The sequence below is a fragment of the Argiope bruennichi genome, chromosome 3 (genome assembly GCF_947563725.1).
Source record: "Argiope bruennichi chromosome 3, qqArgBrue1.1, whole genome shotgun sequence".
Taxonomy (NCBI): Eukaryota; Metazoa; Arthropoda; class Arachnida; order Araneae; family Araneidae; genus Argiope; species Argiope bruennichi.
This window is the reverse complement of record NC_079153.1, coordinates 94,677,892-94,702,216: the sequence shown is the minus strand read 5'-3', so window position 1 is coordinate 94,702,216 and position 24,325 is coordinate 94,677,892.

Below are 24,325 nucleotides of genomic sequence, written 5' to 3'. Positions count from 1 at the left end.
TGACAAAAGTTTCGAAAAAGAGTCGTTTGTACGGAGAATTGTATCCCAACAATAATTATAATCGTTCACAGCATTGGGCAAAATACCTTCTCTCTTTTTGTCAGCATATCGGATATGAAAAATTCGCATTCTGCTTTGGCATAAAACTTTTCAGAAAGATTTTTTATATTTTTGTAAGTTTTCGGAGCGCGAATAAAACTGAACATGAAAAAAAAAATATCAATAGAGTTATAAAAACTTCACATTTTATATGCACTTTTAATGCTGGATTGCAGCAAAGGCCAATGAGATGAGATTTGCAGTTTTTGTTATTTTATCTTTATGCTGATTCATTACATTCTTATTCCATGGACCAGATGGAGATGATGTTAATATTTTACTTCAGCAGCACTTTTATTTAATATTCGGAATTGAATTTTCTGCTATTTAAGAAAGCTATTTGTTTCAATCCGATTTCAGTCATTAGTTTTGATATCAATATTTGTAAACATTATGTATAGAAAAGATGGAAGGAAATGAAACTTTTATTGTAATTATAAATTTATACTATAAGTGTGCTAAAAATAATTTCTTCAAAATATTTACTAAGCACTCTGGCAATGTGCATAAGATTTTCTACTACAACTTTAGATAGTTAATCTGTGACGATCATATTTGAGATTTTGCTACCAAAATGATAACAGCCCTTCTAGAAGTGCACGCCATATATTTAAAAATACTCCCATTCATACACTATGACTTCAGACACGACTTACCTGGAAAAGTGGGGTCCAAGATGTTTTTAATAGCTTTCAATTCGTCAATATTTCCTTTGAGGAAGACCACTCAACTCTTGAACTGCCAACCAGGAGAACCTACTTTAATAGGATGATCCCAATAAAAAAATAAGAAAAGCACTGAACTGCAGAAAATCTTTGAATATATCTCATACTATTCTGAATTCCCCATTTTGATTTTGTATAGGCAGACATCTGAAAGAAAGCTGATTTTTACGGAAGAGTCAAAACATCATGTTATATATCTTATCTTTACATAACATCATAATATATCAAAAATAAATCTAAACTTACCTAAAAAGTCCAGTTTGTTGATTTTTATACCTAAACTGAACTTGGAAATCTTATAACTTTTACGGAGCAGTATTTGTATAAGTACAAATTTATTTCATGTATCTCGGAAACGGCTTAAACAATTTATATCAAATTTAATATTTAGATAAGGTTTTGCTTTATAAGTTTATATATAAAGTTGTTTTTCATGAAGAACGCGATTTTATATATACGCAAAAAAAAAACAACAAAACCCCCCATTTTTTATAACTAACTATTAGAGCCTTTTTCTGTCTACTTTCATGCTGATAATATAATATTGCGCCATCTCGTAAATTTTTTTGGTGCTTGTATTATTGCCATAGGATGATAACCTACTGGTACTTTAAAATTTTGTGAGGAGCCCTATATGACGTCAGAATAAAAATTCGTTTGGTTCACATACAATAGCAACAATGCAATTATTATGTTGACCAATTCGAATGATATGTTAGACTAAGTGCATTCCTGGTTTTTTTATTTAATTAACTAGTTCATATGTAGTAAAGATCGAAAAATAGTCATATGTAATCCGTATGTGATTCGTATCTAAATATTTTTTCCGAAAAATCACGAAAAAAAAGCTACCAACAGAAGCTTGGTTTTCCAGGAACTATCATATAAACAGAAAACAATGTTGGAAATTTTGTTGCAGAAATCCTATAACTGCTGAAGAAAAATATTTTTAACTTCCCCTGAACTATACTGGATATATTTTGTTTCCTTTCTTTGTACCGAACTATCGTTTACATTCAAGAAATATTCACAAAAAATTATCTGCTCTGAGTTATTTTATCCTTTTAATTATATTTTTCTTAAATATCTCAAAGTTTGTAATTCTGTATTTATGGGGAAATTAAAATAAATGATTCAATTTATTACATTTTTAAGCTATCCGATACATAACATACTACTATGCCCCACCAGGGCTATAACCTTCATCTTTTTTTGATAGTGTTGCCAATTTGAATTAGAAGAGATATCAAAAGATGCTATCCGTCCGTCCATCCCCTTCATAGCTGTTCTTTCGTAAACAAAACAATAGAAGAGGCTCAGGGGTCATCGGATTGATTGAAGCAATGTCCAACGAACTGTGCATTTTAAAAAAACCGCAACGCTGTTGTTAGACATTGAACTGAAACAGTCCAAAGAATGTACTTCTGTAGTTACCCAATACCAAAAATCAATCAATCTAATGATTAATTTGATCGAATGAAAAATGTCTTCATATGTTCATGGAAGAGAAGACACACTTTACAATTTTTGAATGAAAGTCGCATATTAAATTACATCTGTGGCCTTATCAGGCTTATTGACAAACAAAAGTTTTAGACATGACATTGAGGTAAAACGGTACAAACTTCCTTCGGGAAGGGTTGTTCCGTGGGCGGTGATGGCCCTTAGGACTCAACACAGTTCCCGCCAGTGTTGCTGTTGCGGCGGTCCGGTCATTCAGTTTTCGTTATCCGTATGCCATCGGGCGGATCGGAGAGTCAGTGATATGACTTACTAATAAGGATGGAATTCAAAATATAAAATATTATATTTTTAAGATTCGGAAATAAAGTTTCTTTAAAATTTGAAGGAATACAATGCCTATAACACGAAACTGTTTTCAAGTTCATTCATTTCTTTGGACAAGTAAATTGTCTTGCAAATTATAAAACACTATTTCATCTCTTACAAAACTTTTTTATAAATATTATACATTAATCTTAAAATAAGTATTACATAATAAAGATAATTTCTTTTACAATACTTAACGATAGTAAGCATTGTAAAAGAAATATTTAAAATTATTCAAATTAGAAATCCTTCTTTGCAATTATAAAAAAACAGACTTAGTTTGAAAAATCAAGTATAAAATGGGGAAAAAGAGGAACTTAAATTTCTTGCTCTGCTTGAAATTGCACTTTTATTGTTTGGAAAAAGGAAATGTTTTTCTAAACGAAAGTAATTTTTCTTCCTTGTTTACCTGGCTCCCGCTATCGGTCTTTCAAAACACGATGAAGGAGGGGGTTTAGATCAGGAAAGAAAACAAAAGAGCGGGCCAAACAATCAGCCTTAAAAGGATTTATTGAACCGGAAAGGATACCGACTTAAAACTCAGACAATACGTATGGATATGGGGCAGCCATCCAGATTTTCTAAATAAGAGCGGAAGAGGCATGCTTTTCTAAAAACAATCGAAATCTCCTGCAGGAATTGAACTTTTTTAGGGACAAGTGGGTTGCTTTTCAATATTGTGAGCCTTGAATATGTGAAACGATCTGCAACATATTCCTTGAATTGTTGTAGAAGAATTCAGATCAGAACGAACTAAAATCATTGATCGGGTAAAGAAATGGGTAAAAATATGCATTGAATTTAAAATCTTACTCAGTTAACTAAGATCGTAAACAATATTCTAATGAATACTTTATTGATAAGTCGAGCAGAAATTTTATTCAAATATTTTGCTGCTTTTGAAATTTTCAAAGAATAATATGTATGACGAACAAGAGTCTGTACTATTCAATGTATATCTGTTTCTTGAACACTCAATTGTTTCTTTTTTTTAATATTGCTCAAGAGTTTTGAACACATCTAATGCTATTTTAATTAATATTAATTGATGGAACTGTACGGAAACTATAAATTGGGGAACTATTTCCGTTAGAAATATTTATTAACTAGCAGCCTTTGGCGACCAGCCGGTTCGCCAATCTTAATGTTCGTTTAAATTTTAATAATTAAATAGGTTGAACAGGAGTTTAACCGCCTTCTTCGCCAAGTTGCGATAACGCGCCAAAGCTGGCAATCTTTATTATGCAGTATAATTGAACATCTGCTCCTTTGCTTTTGAACATTTCGCAAGGCCGTTGTTGGCGATTTTTAAAAATTGCGCAAGCAGGGGGTTAAACTCCGGTCGTACCATTAAATATTTTACTCAATTCCAACTTTAATAGATTCTTCAGCAAAATATTTTAAAGCTTCAAATTTTGATAGTCATATAATTCACTCATAATATTATAAAGGCCTTCAGTCATAACGTGATATGTATCTCTCTAATTTTCTGTTACCCCTCGTAGAATTTATGTTTTAAATTAAAGTGTAAATGATTAATCTGCAATTAATATAATAATATTTTTTACTGAAACAAAGCATTTTTTTTAATAATATGATTACTGATAATAGAGTCACTGAGCGTTTAAACTTTATGGACACTAAAGAATATCTTTCTTAATTTATGTAATATCTTAAGAATTTGTCAACAAAATTTTCTCAGATTCCTCATGAACAGATCGATTCATTAACAATGTTTAATTTTAAATGCAAAAAACACTAAGAAAATAAAATGAATCGTTTAAAATAATCGGTCGAAAACAGGTTTAAAGAAACTACTTAAAAAACGATGTACTTAAAACTATAAGCATATACAAAAAATATATAACTAACGTAAATACAATTTACTTACAAAAGCATGCAACTAACCTAAAAATAATTTAAATCATCCGTTGGTTGTCATGGCAACAATCAGAACACAATGCGCATCCGTGAATTTTCTTCGCCAGTTACGGTAACGCAACTGCGTGAATTTTTCTACGCCAGTTGGGGTAACGCTATGCAGATTGTACATTTTTAATTTCCTTAATTCTGTGTTATTTTAATTCAAAAGTACTTCAGAATGAATCTGAAACATGGATTAATTAACAATGTTTAATTTTAAATGCATCAAACATTACAAAAATAAACGGAATTGTTTGAAATAATCCGCCGAAAAATGTTAACCCTAGCCTCATTACTGTTGGGAGAAAAAACCTGAAGCCTTACTCATTTGGCGGTGGGGAAAATGGAGGATTTTTTTGGCGGGAAAGTTAGTTTTTAATTAATAATTAAAATTTCAAAAAAAGGGACCCCAGGTGCACATTCCCGACATCTAAGGTATACATGTACCAAATTTGATAGCTGTATGTCAAATGACCTGGCCTGTAGAGCACCAACACACACACACACAATGAGCTTTATTATAAGTATATAGATTAATCTCCATGTACATTTGTTAATTCAACACTTGGCAAGCCCACGTTTCTGTGATCTATTATCTCTCTCTCTCTCTCTCTCTCTCTCTCTCTCTATATATATATATATATATATATATATATATATATATATATATATATATATATATATATATATATATATATATATATACAGGGTGGTAAAAAAAAACTTCCCCTATATATGAAACCCTAGCGGCCTATCCGCTCAACCAATCGAACCAAAATTTCAGACATGGTTGTTTGAAGATATGCGCTGGAGATTGTGATGATTCTAAACAACACAGGGTTTACGGTTACGGTTACGGTTACAGTGAGAGAATTTTGAAATTTTCGAATGGCAACACCCACTTTTTCCTTGTGCAAATTGATCAGCGTATTGAAAAACCAAAACCACAAATGGCGTTGGAACGATTAGCGTGTGACGAAAATTGCCGCCGTAAAACATATTCAAAAAAGAGCATTATAAAAGAATAATGACAACACAGAGAGGAAAAAGAAAAAAGTTTTTATTGGAATGGAAAGTTATAATTACAGGTTTTCAACATGTTCATCTTCACAGGCGACAACGTATTGCTTTCGGGAGATTGTGGACAACAATGCCGAACGTAACATGAATTGCAGAATCTGCATAACTTTACGTATTAACGCATCTTACAATTCTGACACAGTTGCAGAATTCCGTTGTTCCTGAATTGCAGCAACGAAATATCATTAGGGACATTGTATGGATGCAAGATTGGGCTTCTCCACACGTCGCCCAATGTGTTCGGCCAGTGCTGCAACAACACTTTGGTGATAGAGTCATCTCTAGTAACTTTGCAGTTTCGTGGCCACCGGGATCCTCCGACTCACTCTTATGGATTTCTGGTTCTGGGGTTATCTGAAATCTAAGGTGTACACGCCTGGTCCACGAGATGTGTCAGAATTGCAAGATGCCATAACACGTGAAGTTATGTAGATTCCTCTTTTCATGTTACGTTCGGCATTGTTGTCCACAATCTCCCGAATGCAATGCGTTATCGCCTGCGAAGGTGAACACGTTGAAAACCTGTAATTATAACTTTCCATTCCAATAAAAACTTTTTTCTCTTTCCTCTCTGTGTTGTCATTATTCTTTTATAATGCTCTTTTTTGCATATGCTTTACGGCGGCAATTTTCGTCACACGCTAATCGTTCCAACGCCATTTGTGGTTTTTCAATACGCTGATCAATTTGCGCAAGGAAAAAGTGGGTGTTGCCATTCGAAAATTTCAAAATTCTCTCACTGTAACCGTAACCGTGAACCCTGTGTTGTTTAGAATCATCACAATCTCCAGCGCATATCTTCAAACAACCATGTCTGAAATTTTGGTTCGATTGGTTGAGCGGATAGGCCGCTAGGGTTTCATATATAGGGGAAGTTTTTTTTTTTTTTGACCACCCTGTATATATATATATATTATTCCCGGAGGCATAATTTGTACAAGATACAAGCAAACATAAAAGATGCGTCATTCCGCATTGTGACATAACAGCAACAGAGTCAGAAGTTTTTCCCTTCAGTGATTTTAATTTGAGATTTTGACAGGGATTTCTTTGCCACGTGTCGATTTAGGAAAGGGAATCATAGATAACTTTGAAAGAATGTTGTTAGCATTAGGGATTTTTATTCCTTCACTTGGAGCGTGAGAATATGCTGAAATCAGCCTTTATATATAGCTCATGGGGAATTAATTAAATAAAAAAGTGGGGATTGGATCAGGAAATAACAGAGAAATTTAGAATGAAGTTAATATGGACTAAATTAAGGTAAAAATTTAGGAATTAAGATTTAAGTTAAATTTTGAAATATCATTACATACATATTACATTTCTTTTGGTGTAATAATTTTATATTGGCTAATAAAAGTTTTTATTGACATTCTGTCTTAATCTCTGCATTGTCCTGCCGGCGTCCTGACCTAGGGTTAACGCGTCTTCCTCGTGATCTAGGCGTTCCGGGTTCAAGTCTTGGTTCTTCTTTGTATTCTCTCTGTGAGTTGCATGAATGAGCCGCCCTCCCGTAAAAAGGGGTTGTGCAAGCGAGTGTGTCTGTGTTATCTTCATTTGAGCTAGAAGTCAGACTTCTGCCCTCGGGTGCTCAGGGGTCTTTACCCTTAGGAGCTACTGCGCAAAAAATTGGCTTAAAACAGTCACGCGTTAAAAAAAAAAAAAAACTGTTTGTTTCATTTTTTTTTCTTTTGGATTTCTGGGAGAATCAACAAACACCTGGCTTTTCAGACTGAAACCATAGTTGCTAAAATTAAATAGGGGTGTTCTTGTCATTTCGGTGGTAGGGATCCATTGGGTGTCAGGAAATATATATATATATATATATATATATATATATTTTTACGAAAAACTGTGTTTAATTGTAAAATATTTATAACCTTACTCAAATCTAAAACTCCGAGACAGAAATCGGAAACAGAGACTCAAATATTGTAAAGCGTCCAGACCGCATACTTCCATACCGAAATTCACTGAGTATTCTTGTGCCAGTTTTAATGTTATCAATATGACAGATCCTCTGAACCATTTTATAACAGATTTTAATTACAAATAGAATATATACGTCTCAATACTTGTCAAAAGTTCGAAACTTTTCTGGAATAGAACTTTTAAAAACAGTACTTATATATGATTTTTTTTTTTGCTATAGAGTTTATTTAAACTGGTCTGCTTAAATAAACTCTATAAGACTTCATATAATTCTTTTAAAAATATGTATATGAAAAAAAATTCTGTAGGAAGTATTAATTTACTTTGTCTGCTCGTACTCGGTTAATATATTCTATCATCCTATTTTTGAATTAAATACTAAAGGCTCGGTGTGGCTGCTCAAACTATAATTAGTTTACGGATGAAGTCTGGTGTTAAACCAATTATTCTTATTCGGGAAAAGTTCTAATATTCTTCTTTGATGCTGATGAAAAAATAACAAATTGTCTGGCTTACTATTACTCGAAGCAAAAGAAATTGAATAAAGAATCTATAATTGTGCTATGCAGAGTCTAATATCAAGGTTTTTTTTTTTTTTTTTTTTTTTTTTTTTTTTTTTTTTGCAGAAATGTGATTAATGAACAGTTCAGAAATTTCTTTAAAAAATATCGTCGAGAAAAGACGTTTTAAAATATTTTCTATACATATGTATGTAATCCATAAAATATAACTTTGCGATGAAAAAATGTTCTTGAAGAAAGGAAAAAAAAAACTTTCTGTAAAATAAAACGTTTACTTAACATGATTTAACAAAATGTATAAAAGTCACCGTTTGAAAATACAAAAATTAATGGGATATAAGTGGGCTTTCACTACTCATCATCCCTCCAAGCTCCCTTTTTCTTTTAAGAAACTAATATGATGCCATTCGATTCGGATAGATCGTTTCTATTTTAACAGTTGCTTGCTTGCTTCAGGCTAGATTTCGCATCAATTATTCAATTCCTTACCCATATGGAGAAGAAAATCTAAAGAGACATACTAAAAGTGTACCCTCTTCTTTGCACTTTTGTAAATTACTCCATTAACCCTTTCTAAGGCCGTGGGAAGTATGCTTCCCACCAAATTTATCAATCTTTGTATGAATTTATGTAGGTTGGTATAAGTTCTGACAAATTTTTTTAGAAAGACAGAAACTTAGATGCTTCAGTTCTTTATCTCACACAAAACGATGTGTCTTGGTTTGTTACTTAATTATTAATTAACCAAATTAATTAATTAATCAAATTAAATTTATCTAATAAGCCAAAAGAATCCCTTTTCTTATTCTAATTTTAAGCCTAAAAATATTTTAACATAATATGACCAGAAAAAAATGGCCCTTTAAAGGGTTAAATAGATGAGATAAAGAAATCATGCCATATTATTACTTTATTTTTATTTCACCATATTAAAACTTAAAGCGAAACCAGTAAATCATTGGATTTATTAAAATTACGACTATCAGTATGTTAATTAGGAAATCATTTTAATCAGATTCATTCCATTATAACTATTTCATCGTGAAATTATATTATATATATAAATTAACATCGAATTATATTAAAATTACATAATGCTTAGTTTTAAGTATATCTATTCACATTTTTCTAAGCCAGTTTTAAAACTTTTATAACTCATTCAATCATGAATAAGCCACTTCATTAAATGTTCTCTTACATAAGAGTAATTCTAAAGTAAGTTCCTGATGTTAATGATCTACTTCTGCATTAAACATAATTACTTTTCTTTTTCAAGTGTGTCTTCACAGAGTCCTGATTCTTTTTCCTTGCTTTTCATACAAGACAAAGAGAGACAAGTGCGCTTGTCGTTGTTATGAGACTAATGAGACTAACGAGGCTTTCACTTCTATATTTCCATATATAGCTTTGCAGAGCTCTTTATGCATGAAATCGTATATAGTTCTTTGTTATTCAAAATTGTAATATTTTCTTATTAAATTATGTCATTCTTAACTTCTGTTACACAATGTAGCTAAGATATCTTCATCAAACTTTAGAATATCTCAAAACATCACAAAGCATGATAATGATACATATTCATTTTAACAAATAGCGTATGCAATTCATGTATAATAATTTAATTATACGCTTAAAAATATGAGCTATTGTTCTGAAAAGGCCGAAGTTTATATTAGCTTTAAGAGTGATAAACTGAAGGAACTTCATCCGTTTGATAATCCAGGCATATATACAATATACATATACTCAGGGTGTCCCTGAATTCATAGGTTAAACTTTAATGATACGTTTTTCACAAATTAAATGATCCTAATAAATATGTATAGCCATTAAAGGTACCAAATTCCGCTATCTTCAGACGGAAAGACCCAAGAAATGAATTAGAGAACATTAGGTTGTGCTTTTCCGGTCAGACACAGAAACACCAAAGAGAAGAGAACATTAGTCTGCACATAACAATAGAAATCCTGAAATGAAGGAATTTCCATTGTCTTTATTGCAATGTTAAGGAATACCAAGGATTGCTAAACTAGTTTCAGGTGGTTTAAAGTACAAAATCGAAACGAAAGGAGTACTCTGGACGGTATGCTAGATAGTACGGAAGCAGACTAACAAAATTCAATAAAAAATGCTGCAGTAAAATAAAACTGTTTTTTTTTCAATGTTTTAAAAATAATTTTCTTTTTCAGAATTGCTGCCTTGAATTTTGGTACATTTTGTAATTATTTTAATAAAATTAGTGAATTTATTTCATCAATTTTCTTTCCATTTTTCTCTCTCAATCTTTTATTTCATTAGTTTAGAGCAACGTTTCAATCGCCTTAGTGTTTCGCTGGTAGTGTTAAGTGTTACCTAAGGTTTAATGCTCATCGAAATCTTTTTTAACACTTTTAAAAATTCTACCAAGCGTTTTGAAACCATCTGTATATGAAGAATCCACAGAAAGGAAGAAACTTATCCGAATCAATATTAAACGAAGCTTACTAATAATTAATTAGCAAAATAGTATTCTGAACGAACATATCTTTTAAATTTGTCTTTAATTATATATATAGCACTAATCACCTATTCACACTAATGTAAAGAAAGTGTCTTCCCCGTGATCTGGGCGTTCCGGGTTTGAGTCCCGGTTTGGGCATGGTTGTTCTCCTACTTCTGTGTTCTATCTGTGAGGTGTGTGAATGTGCCCTCCTGTAAAAAGGGGTTTCTAAGCGAATGAGTGATGCGTGAGTAGTCAAGTCGTACTCTTGGCCCTAGTTGGCTCTACGATAAAAACAAGAGGCGCTCCCCCTTAGGCTTAAATCAGCTGTCTTCGAATAGCGGGCTTGTCCGTGGCAAGTGCCATAAGAAACAACAACAATGTAAAGAAACAGTATGGGAAATTAAACATGGCTCTAGAAATATAATAACGTGTAGTAGGGATTACATTTTTATCGTTTTGTAAAATTGAAATCTAATAAAAATGTTGTCGACAAATCCATGGATATTGTATTTATTGAAATATTCTCCGAAGTTTGCATGGATTTTCTAGTTTTTTTTTCTTTTTTAATATGAATAAGATACCTAACATAAAACAACTAGCTTCTAATTACCAAAAGCAAAAATAAATTAATTAAATTAAAATTTAAAAAAAGCAACTTTATAGAGCACCATTGACTCGTATGAAGTCGTCATCAAATTTTTGACCACCGTAGAATTTCTTGTTGGGTCTAAATTTGAGGATGCCAAGCCAAGTATTATATGGTGGGTCCTTCAAAATTTTTCAAATGAATCGTTATAATTTTGCTAGAATGGACTAATGGCATTCTATGAATCCGGGATTTTTAAACTAATTCAACGCTGAAACAAATGTCTCAACATGAAGGGCAATTATGCTGAAAAGTAATAAATTGTAAATGTTTTCATTTACGATTCTTGTTGTCATACATTGCATTTTATTATTATTATTATTATTATGCTCAAAATTATGTGCTTTACTTCTTGATTTGTTTCTTATTTATTTGCCATGCAAAAATACCTTAGAGAAGAGTCACAATGCCATTTTGAGCGGCAAAAAATCAACTTTGAAAAATTTCAAGAAGTCTTTTAACCAAAATTTTGTGAATTTAAGTTTTGTTTCCTTGATTTCTATTTATTATGTAATTTGTTCGTTTTTTTTATGTTACTATTTGTAGCAAACTGTAGAGTTGCTTCGTAACTAAGATTTATCACTAGGCTCTTTGTGCACCAAATTCAATCAAAATATGAATGCGAGAATGCTATGATTGTTTCTGTTTGGTCATTAATCTAATGCTTCTCAAATGGTCTAACTAATGTCTCTCTTTTTTCGCCACTTTTGACTTTCCCACTTAGAAGGAATCTTTACGATTTTAGTTTCCAAGAAAAAGCAATGATTTTTTTAAATAAGAAATGGATTTAGCGACAGGATATCATGTAGACGAAGCACTTGAAACAATTTTCTTGAATAATTTATGTCAGCAATTTTTGTAATGTCTATTAGAAGTGTCAAGTGATAATTAGAAGTTTGCAAAGTTATATGCTTCTAATTAAAGTGTTAAGTATCGTATGACTCTTAACGTGTTAACATGCATGTTATCACGCTGATATTTTTCTTTAAAGCTGTGTAGCTTATCCGTAATTCATATCTTAATAGAGTGTTTAGAGGTCTGGACTGTTAGAGGTTAGACTGGAGACACAAAAAATTATGTAGTTTGTCCTTTAGAATTTATGAACACAAAATGTATCTGCATCATTACAAATTACAAAAATATGGGCCAAATAACAGTTTTATACTCTAAATACTGAAAAACTCATTAAAATAAAGACAAAGAGAAAAATTGATGAAATATATAAATAAACTACACACGATAGAACTTCATTCTCTATGTCCTTCAACACCAATGTTTTTTTTTTTTTGTTATCAACAACGGATATATATAACTATTTGCATTCTTATTACAAAATTTCAAGTTCTCGATCTTTCCGTGTGAATCACATGCGTATCACTCGACCCGAATGTTAATAAAAAAGGACTATAGAAATAGTGCGATGCACCCGTGATTCTTCCATATCATACCGTTGTAAGAATTAATTCGTTGCATTTTTAGAAAAAGATCATTATATGAGATTATGTTATATTACAATACTTTTAACAAGTTTAGACCAGTAGGACCCGGCTTCCCGAAGTTTTCTTGTATACTCTGCATTAATGATATTAACCCCTTGCCTCCCGCGGGCATATATATACGTCTCCCTAAGTAAATGTGTTAACTTCCCCTGGCGTATATAAACGTCTCGCAACTATATACGTATATATATTCGTGGCACTTGGGACCGAATCTCGCAAGTTAACCTCGGCAGGTAAGGGATTAACCCCTTTTTCATACTACAAGAAAATGTGGACCTGGGGTAAGGTTGTGAAGGCTAAGAGTGCCCAGACTTTGATATTTAAATAAATAAATATTTTTAAGCCCTTGACTCCCTCGCTCACTTCTAGTTTATTCAATATATATAATAAAAAAAGCAATAAGAAATGTTCTTAAATTTTTTAAAATTTAACATATTTTAATTATTATTATAAAATTATTAAAACTTTTATGTATAAATATTATGTCATTATTTTTTAAAACTTCTACTTATTGATATTATTAATAATGTATATACCTGTGTTAGAAGAAATAGATGTGTTTTCAGTATTCTTTACACATACATATAGAACAGATGGACACAAAAGGAGCCATTGGTCCAGCAGCTAGTTTGCTTAAATTCTTATAAATACATAATAATTTGTCTTATTAGATCTTTATTTTTATACAGATAGAAACTGCCGTTAGATATGCAGGATAAAATTATTAAAGTAAAACAAAGGAAAGAAAAGATAGAAAAATTTTTCAAATGTTTGAATGAGAAATTAGTCCTTTTATTTTCGTTCGAATGCTAAAATTATAAAAGTGATGATGGAAAATTTGAGCTGGATTTCGAACTATTTTTTAAACATTATGATCATTATTTTTTTCATCATTTAAAACAATTTTTACTGCCTGAAATATTACAATTTAACTTTTTTACATAGAGTTATTTTATGTATGAATATGAGTTTCGATTTAAATCTGTCAAATATTTATAAATCATGTATTTGATACACTTTGATATTTTTTCCTTCTAACATACTTTGTTATGGAATTCTCTATGGATATAATTAATTGAATGTCTTTCTTTGTGTTGGAATTTTTACTTACTTTTTGACACGGTAGAACTTTGAAATTGTACGCAGAATTGTATTTTCTGTACTCAATTTTAGATTATACATGATTTTAATTTGTTTCAAAATTTTCTTATGAATTGACTTATTAATTTACTTGAATTTTAACTCTATATTAGTGGTATCGCTAGATAGTGTCCACAACGTATATAATAATAATTAATGGTTAAGGATTAAAAAAAAACAATTAAAATAAAATTCCATTTTTTGTTTACTAATAAATAGACATTTTAATAAGTTTTTTTAATTAAATAAATTTTATATTCTGGATGAGTACAACTGGAACCCAAATCTCCTAAGACTGTACCTGTTGAGACGGAAGTGCTAGAAGTTGTCAAGGACCATATTAATACCAGGGATGACAAGCTCAAAATCTTATGTCATGTTTTTCGACGCTATTCGCTTGAAATAAGATTGTGCAGCAAGTGCAAACCAGAGATCAAGAACAAAGAATTGATTTTATCAACTACTTTCTTTCCAAAATGAATGATAACGGATCATGGATTCGAAAGATATTGCGGACTGATAAGCATACTTTATTTTATCAAGCAAAACATCACACATAATTGTAGGATATGAAACTCATCCAGCTGGCAGGCTGTTACACATTTAAATTCATTTTCGTTACAATTTGGTGTGATCAGACTTAATTATTTTTTCTTTTTTTGCGAATCTCTCTTGTAATATGCCCTTGATAGCACATTAAAAAAGTCCTTTGCTTTGTAAGAAAGAAAATGACTAAATTCAATAATATTTATACAAAATGGAATCTTAACTCATGTTGCTCAGTCTTAAACAATAGCTTCCCCAAACTGTTGGTTAAATTGGCATACTTAGCATATGTTTCCCAATAATTTGGTCACCTCATTCACTTGAAGTTTTGCGACAAATGACTAAAATTAATTAAAACACCAATTCTATGAAGACAAACTTAATTTTGTTGCTGATTTAAAAAGAAATTACAATATATGTACTAGAAATCTTCTAAGAAACATCAAGTGCTACTTTGAATTAAGCTGTCTTGAGTCCACGTTATTTGATTGGACTTAAAGGCTCCCTTATAAATTCAGTTTTTATCTTTTTACAAAGAAAAATATGCTATAAATTTAATCTACAAAGTAACGTCAATAAAATAGCGACACCTGTGGAAAATACTGAAATTCAACTAAATTTTTATTGTGTAATTCATTTCTTCATACTCTAAATACAACAAATACCAAATTTCTTCAATATATTCCGAAGATCTTCAAACACTTGCACTTTAATTATAATCAGCCTGTATATTGCATTATATATGATCCACTGTATATTGTCTTCTTTTACCCATTCTTGAATGATAATAATTAAAGCTTTCTTTGAAAAAAACTACAAAGAAAGTCCTCATTTCTGCTTCTAACAGGAAAAATTAACTTCCGAACTAAATTTCATATTTATGTGACTCTAAATTCTTTCTTTTATCGCAGCAGTTTTCGAAAAAGCGGTAAAATATGTAGAATTCAGTAACTAAAAGAGGGAATTTGCTTACTTAACTGCAAAAAATTATCCACCATATTTAAAAGTTTTTTCCTTTTACCGATCACTAAACATTTGCATTTTCACATAAAAGTGTAAATGATGCCAAAAATATGCAAATCCTTCAGCTTTAATTCTTTGCGCATCTAATCATGAAACTCCATAAAAGCCAATGACCCGGGAAAAAAAATTTCCCGCGCTTGCGAACACTATTTCTTCCAAACGAAATTATTCGAAACAAATCTTTTCAACGTGAATGTAATTGAAGTTATGTGTTCCAAAAGGCCTTACGGTATTCATCGTGTTTGTTTTGCTGTATTCATGCATCATTTAGCGCAATTTTTTAATGCGCATTCAAAAAAATTTTTTTTATTCTTTTTCGAATTTAATGAATTTAGTGAAAATTTGCGAAGTATTATACAAATTCAGTAGTGTTATAAAAATGTATATTGCCATTTTTATTGCAGTTATATTATCCATTGAATTTTTATTTTCTCGTACATATAATATAGAAAAAGCATTATAATCATCGAAATATTCGAACTTGAGATTTTGTCGAATCTCCATATTTTAGACCTGCCAGAATTCGAAAAACACATTTTTAGAAAATGTCTTTTTGTCTGTGACAAAGATAATGAAAACACTTTGAGATGGGTGTATAAAATTTAACATACGGTCAAATGTCACCAACTTTGCAGATGATATATATCAAATTTTGAGCAAACTCCATTCAAAAGAAGTTTGTCTGTCCTGCTGTTCGAATGTAATTTACCACGATAACTACAAAATGAAGAGAGCTTGATGGATAAAATTCAACATACAGATTTAACATCTATGGCGTAGACACCTCTGAAATTCTGAGCCAAATCTAGCAATAGGTTGATCGTCCGTTAGTCTGTACTATCAGAAACATGTAAACCGTAAAGACTTCAATATTCGTAAAGACTTCAAAATTTTTCTTTTAATCGATTGGAAAGACAAGTCTAAATCACAAATTCAATTTTCGGATACTATTAAACTCATCCCCAGAGGTAAATCGCCCCGAAAAATCGCCAAGGTTCACACGATAAATTGTGTAAAAACGATAAATTCACGCCAAATATTAATATTTAGTAACTACTGCGCGCCAATGCCATTCAAGGTGCACTCTATGATAAAAGCTTTATTAGAGAATACTCGAGAAAGTATACTCTACATTTTTAAAAGACCACTCTCCGGTACAATGTTCCGGTTATATTCTTCAGTATTTTAGTAGGCTATAATTTTTGATCGAATGAAAAAATTTTTAAAGAAATCTTAACAAGACAAATGAAAACTTAAAAGAAATATAAAAGTTATTTAAAATATGTATTAATCAACAAATACAAATAATTACTTTTAAATTCAATTTCTCAATATTTTTTTAGCTTAACATTCCATGGGAGAAATGTATTTTTATAATATTTCACAGACAGGCTTTTGAATGTGTTTTGAATTTGGCAACATATTTTTGTAATATTTATGGAAATTTTTGTTGTTGTTTTATTTAACTAGCAAAACTTTGAAACCCCTTGTAAAGAAAAAAAAAAATTCACCCCTGATACATATCGGCTTTTGATCAAAAATATGTTTATTTTTACTCGAAACTATCTGTGTGGTGTATGGACAGAGATTAAAATTGCTATGGAATTGTTCCAAGAATTTTCAACAATTTTCGGCCTACATTTTGAGATTGAAAACATAAAATAAAATCTTGAAATTTCAAATCAAAATGCACTTTATCCTTTAATAAAATGACAGAATGTTTTGATAGATTCTATTTTCAGCAATGAATAGCAAATAATAAATTATTATTTCAATAAGGAAAAACTTTCTGAGATAGCTTTACACATTTGAATGCACGCAATGTGAAAAGATTTGCTTTGGAGTAAAAATAATACAATCTCTATTTTAATAGAAAATAGAATTGAAATCCCTAGAATTGAAAGTTATCTTTATTTCATTTCATGATGAATTTTTGATGACTTCTATTCAGAAATATTCTTATGGAATCTGTCCAGGAAGAAAATTAAGATCACGAATTAAAATGCAAACTTTTTCTTCAAAGGAATATTTTGAAAATTTTACTTTCTTTAGAATTTAATATTAGTACTTTTGTTCAAATGGTTTATTTTACAGTAATATTGTTAAGAAATTTTAATATTGCTTTGCTGCCCAGTTAGTCTCCTAGTAAAGAGAAGAATTTTATAAATAGCTGTAACAGATGCTGAATAGATGTCAATGACCTCCAGCCTTGGCGACAAACTTGGCTTTCATTTGGCACATAGATAAAGGACTCGGAATATTCGTGACTTTCGGCAATAGTTCTATTAGGAGAGTCACGGTTTCTTCTTTAAAATTTCAGACGCCTAAATCGATGCGATTTCGAATTATCGTTTATGTGCACACAGAAGAATAAACTGTTTTATGATTCACTCACTGTTAAATTTCATTCTAAATTTGATAAATATCAAAACTTTAGATGCTAAATTTGTGTGCCAAATTTCTAACTGTCGTTGTTTTGTAGTAATATTCGGGAAGTCGGACAGAGAGAATTCTTATGGATATAATTTATTTGCAATTTGATACAAATCTGAAAATTTAATGCATATACTAAATTTAATTTGTTTAGATGAAAGCGTTTTTAAGTTATTATATATGATTTCAAAAATGTGTTTTTTAGATGTTGGAAGGTCTGAAATGTGGAGATACGTCAAATTCTAGAGTTCGAATTTTTTTATGATTACCCTATTTTATCTTTGTATATTTCGCATACGAAAAAGTAAAAGAACGGAACAAAACATACCAAAAAATAATATCATTTACGAATACTCAAAATCAAAAGATTCTATTATCGTATCGGAAAAATTCTTAATTATTATTTTATGCATAGTCTGTTTTTGTTTTTAACAATACAAAATCATTATTTCATAGTTATAATTATTCCAAAAAGATTTATATTTGGCTTAAAAGTTTATTTCAGTTTTGAAAATAAGTTTTTAATCAATATAACAATATACAAATATGGATAAAAGCCACTGCACTGCACGCTTTAATGAAACAGCATGACTTGTTGTTTAACCAATAGGAAGAATCTGAAATCAATATCTCATTTTTCGGAAATGCTTTTAATTTATTAAAAGCAAAATTAAGGAAATGCAAATACGTTCTGCAACTGTTTGGATACAATTACACAATTCAGATAAGTTATTAATACGAAATGAAATGGCAAACGATTATATTCGTATCAGCAAGCGATAATCATTTTTAAGGTTATAAATCTGTTGAAAGAATCGATTGTGCTCGACTCGAATGAATGAATTTTCGTGCGATTCAGGAATTCTCATTCCGAGTCAGTGGCTTGAAAAATGCAAACGGGGCTCTCAAATTGGAACAGACATGTCTCCTGGCTTTGTTCACTTTTCAAATATCTTTTGGGGGAAAGGTATTGGCTATTCATTTCTCAACCTGGCTGGGCGTTTGCTTCAATAACGCACTGTTGATTATTCTCATTAATGTTCTAATTGTTTCTTTGATTTCTTTTTCTATGAAGTAGCGATTAATCTTATGAGTTTTTGAAATTGTTTTCATCGGTATTTAAAGCAGAAACTTCAAGAACATTGATTAATATGGGATTACGATTGCATAATGCTTTATAAAATGAAAGAATTGTGAAATTATTTCTGCAATATGAGAGTAAAAGAATAAATGAACGTTTTTCGGAATATGAAATTTTGAATCAGTTGAAAAGTATTAATTGGTGGAACTCTTATATTTTATTATACGAGAATTCATATAAATTTATTCTAGTTATCGGACTCTTTTAGCAATATTTAGTAGTAGACAATCTAGTAGACTTTTAGCAATATTTTCTGTAATTGGAAGCTTAAATTACATATATATCGCGAATTTTATTTTTAAAAAAGTATCCGTAATTTTCATTGTGCCAAAAAAAAAAAAAAAAAAAATGTCGAAAGACATTTGTCTTTTGTTAATAATTTTAACATTTTGGTTCTTGCTGGACTCATAAGACTAAATATATCTGTATTCCATCCGATTTTGTCGAGTAAAATTTATTTTGTAAAAATTGTGTCATATTTATATATGGAACGCCCAGATGTACACTAGAAAAGAAATAGAAAAAGAATTGGTGGACTTGATACACTTAACTTCATGTGATTTTTCAAATCGGTCAAGATTGGATGCGTAGGAAAAGACAGAAAATGTTTTAGAAAAATTCCTCAAATGTTCAACGTTAATCTCAATGCAATTTCTATTAAAATAAGACCTGCACAGAGAGGAAAAGAAGGTCGTAAACATTAAGAAAAAAATGAAAATCCGGCGTCCTGGCATAGGGCTAGCGCGTCTTCCCCGTGATCTGGTTGTTCTGGGTTCGAGTCTTGGTTTGGGCATGGTTGTTCTTCCGTTGTTCTATCTGTGTGATGTGTGAATGTGCCCTCCTGTAAAAAGGGGTTGTGCAAGCGAATGAGTGATGCGTGAGTAGCTAAGTCGTACTCTTGGCGTACTTTAGTAGCGCCCTAGTTGGGGCTACTAAAAAAACAAGAGACGCTTCCCCACCGACTTAAATCGCTGTCTTCGTAACAGCGGGCTTGTCCATGGCAAGTGCCATACGAAACAACAATAAAGAATGAAAATAAAAATGATCCTCGAGATCCCTAAGTCAGATTCAATTTTTTAAAATCTTTAATGCATGTTGGATTTCATCATGTCAATTCTTACAATTTATTATTACATAAACCAGAGGGAGAGGTTTCCCGTAAACTTTCTTGCATACTTATTAATAAACGTGTTATGCCAGAGAATGTCTTACATGTCATTGGCGTCCAAAGTTAAGCAATATTAACTTAATTTTGGTACGAATTTAGTAATTTTACTGAATTTATCGCGTTATCCTTGGCGAGTTTTTTTTTTGGGGGGGGGGGGAGGGTCAATCTGTTAATAGCCTGCCAATGCTGTTTAATAGCATTCGAAAATCGAATTTTGGGTTTAGATGCGATTTTCCTATCCGATTGAAACAAAAAATTCACCCAAAGCTGCAATTGTAATCACAAAATCCAATATCATATTTGATGTATGTTTCAAAAAGTACAGATCGAAAGTCAATAAACCTCTTGTTGGATTTGGCTCTAAATTCGATAGGTATCCAAATTATAGATGTTAATTCTTCTTATTGAATTTTATCTATTTAGATCCCTTCGTCTTGTAGTTTTCGTGTTGACTTATATTCAAAAGCAGGACAGGCTTGAATGGAGTTTGCTCAAAATGTGATAGAAATCAACAAATTTGATTTAAATACCGTATGATAAATTTCATCCGTCTAGCTCAAAGCATTTTTGAGATATCTCTGTCGTAGTCAGACGGACGGATATTTTCCAAAAATGTGTTTTTCAAACACAGGGAAGTCAAAAACGTGGAAATGAGTCAAAATATCGAGTGTGAATATTTTGACGATTACAATACTTTTCTCTATATTACATATACCAGAAGGTAAAAAGACAAACACATTCGCTTAAACCTTTCGTCTTTCATTCCTGTCAGCGAAAATTTCTGTTTTTCATCACATTTAGAACTAACAAAAATAAAAACTGAAACAAGTAAATATTTACAAAGCGTTTTAAATTTTTAAAAGTTTTAAAATGTAGAAGAACACATGAACGCGCTGGAAGCGTTATGGACGACTAAGAGGTTAAAATGGAAACATCTCTCGAAATAATCAAAAAGCTACATTGATATCGTTTGTAAAGAAACTTTTGGTTGACAATCAAATAGAACTTGCCTTCTCTCTTCCATAGGGCACTGTGTTATATTCCTGGTTGAAAAAAAAAATGTTTCGGTTGGCTGCCAATAATCACAAGCATTATCTAAAAAATTAAAAATAATGTTATTCTACAAGAGAAATTACAAACGGTAAGAAAAGTTGATGGTCTATGTAACAAATGGATTTGGAGACAGAAAAAGTAGAATCTTAGTGAGGAGTAGACATAAGCATAAGAATCATATAAAGTGTTGTAATTTGTGCTTCTTGTACATGGTTCGGAATTATTCTTAGTGGAACCTTCAAGCAGTGTCTATTCAGTTATCACTATTTAAATGCAATTATAACAGAACATTTAAATTTGTCATTTGCAAATAATACAAATAATTACTAAGGCAAACTAATAGGTTTGTTTATAATATATTATAGTGATATTAGTATGTTGCGAGTGATGGTGGGTTAATGAATTGTTTACTATACAAAGAAGGAATCAGTCACTGAATTTTAAAAAGCTATAAAACGTATGAGGAACTATATCTACCAAATTGAAATTCAACTCTCAATGATTCGCAGCTAGACGAACAAGTGATAAAAGCTAAGAGAGAGAAAATATATTCCTATATATTTTTGTCTTATTTGGAATACTACAATCTTTCGAATTTTCGCAATATTTGAAACAGTAGAAATTAACCCTTTTGCAATTATCATTTTATTTCTGAGTATGAGATACTAGAACAATCTACAGGGAATAATGAAGATTGCAAATCAGCGTGTAAAAGAATATTAATGCTTTTGTGTATGGCTCAGTAGATTTTTCCATGTGTTTGTTATTACACATAATCGTAATGAATATTCAAAACTGCCTTGTTTAGATCACGGTGAATCCTGACAACAATGATGCTTCCTGCAGAATTCATGTATTATCCATGTGGGTGTCGTACAGCATTGAGAAATTTTTTCTGCCTCAGTTTCTTTTCTGGAATAATCTGAATGGCTATTCAGTAAATGAGGCAACCGAAATCATCTTTGTAATCTAATGCAAACGGTAAATAATCATCCAAATTTTTTAAATCTCTTATTTTATATTTGTTATAATTTTGACTCTATTATCTTCAGATGTATTTCTGTTTTCGATCTTTACATCCTACGTTTAAATTTTAAACTGTACGAAGCAATGCTTCAGATCAAATCTAGGAAACCTTTCATTACCTGTGTAGTTTATCTTTTCACTTCATTTACAATATTAAATTGAGTTCTTTTTTTTTTTCTTTCGATTTTTAACTTAATCTCTTATTTGTTTTCTTTGAAAAAATACTGTATTGGAAAGTACTTTTAAAATCTCGTGGTCATAGAATTCTGAGCAATTTAAGATAAATCAGTTGAAGTGAGCATATATTTCAACAAAATGAATCAAATCAAACTCGGCTCATCTTAGCTTTTGGGATTTCAGTTTTTCGTATCATGTTAAAAATTTGGTTTAATAAGAGAATCTTTTGGTCTTATTAGACTAAAACTGAAAAAAACTAAAACGTTTAAAACTAAAACTGAAAAAAAAAACATCTTTTCATAGAATAAACGAATGTAAAAACGTTATGTCTTTGTAAATATAATTCCACTATTAAATTGATATAAACTTTTTTCTGCTCCTTTTTCTCAATAAATCGCTTTAGTGTCATTTTAAATCTGAATTTTGGATTTACTTACTTGACTTAATAAAAAATTGTTTTCTTATCAGATAAAAAAATTTAAAAATATGGAATTCTGCAATGTTTATTTAAATAATGAATATGAAGTTATAAATAGGAGGAACTTTGTAAATAAATATTAACCTTCATGACATTTTTTCATTATCACCTATGACAATTGCACGGCTACCACTCGGTATTTTTTCATCTCGAATTAATTACTTCTACTTCTTCCATTTCACTATGTCTCTTCTGTACTTTTGTAAATAAGCAGGTGCCTTTTGTTTAGAAAATGTTAGTGACCTAACATTTTTAAACGATGTGTATTTAATTGGGAACCTCTGCTTTTTTTCAAGTGCCTCACCATATTCACTGCTTAATCATGCGGAAATGGAGTCATCGATTTTAAACACCAGGTACATTTCTTTTTTTAACCATTTTAGACTTGTCTTAATGTCTTGCTACAGTTCTCTAGTTATATAAAGTCATTTATACAGACACATCTGTTGAATTGTTTTGTGTTACATTTAAAGTACTTCCTATTTAGAAAAGTAATCTACAATAATGGTTTTCAAAATATATAATGGTTTTTATTTTACACTCATTTATTAAAGAACAAAAATATTTCGGAATGCCTTCGATTTTATTGAGCTATCCATTTAATTGTCTGTTTTGGATTGTAATATTTTGTCTTAGCGAAATAGTTTAATTCGTTCTTTTTCTTCTGAAAATCCATACAAACAATTAAAAGATAAAATAATAAAATATCGGGAAGACAGTGAAAATGTTAGATTTAGAATATAATTAAAAGACTTGCAATTCGAAGGCAAAAATGCTCACATTATTTGCTGCAGATGAAAAAGTTGAACGATCCTCTTCATGATGAGTGATACTATAAAAAGCTTTCCTTCGAGCATTTAATTGTTATAATATAAAATAAATATTTTGTTTGTTTGTGTTGGATAGGAGGAATTAGAACAAACTTATATTAATATGAGAACTGCTAATATTGCAGTTATTAATCCAGTGTTTCGAATCCTTCTTTAAAAGTGCTGACAGCAAAAGTCGAAAGGCTATTCAAGCAGATTCAGTAAATGTTTACACATGTATTTTGAAAAAGTAACAGAAGTGGAATTTGAAAACCTTGTATTAAACTACTTTCTTTTATAGATTTTATAGATATTAACATTAAAAAATGGTGATGGCATACCATGCAAGAAATCAAATTCTTACACTAGAAACTTAAAAAAAAAACTTCAGGACTTCTAAGAGATGAAATGTATTAACCCACTTACTTATTCACTTACAGCCATAGATTGAAATTTAAATTTTGGATGAATATTGGCGTGGTTTGGTCGGTTTTTCCAGCTTCTCGAACAAATTGAAATGTTCGAGCACCAGACACAAATATCCCTTTATATGCTGCAAACTCTTCAATTACCTGAACTTATGTTACTAGA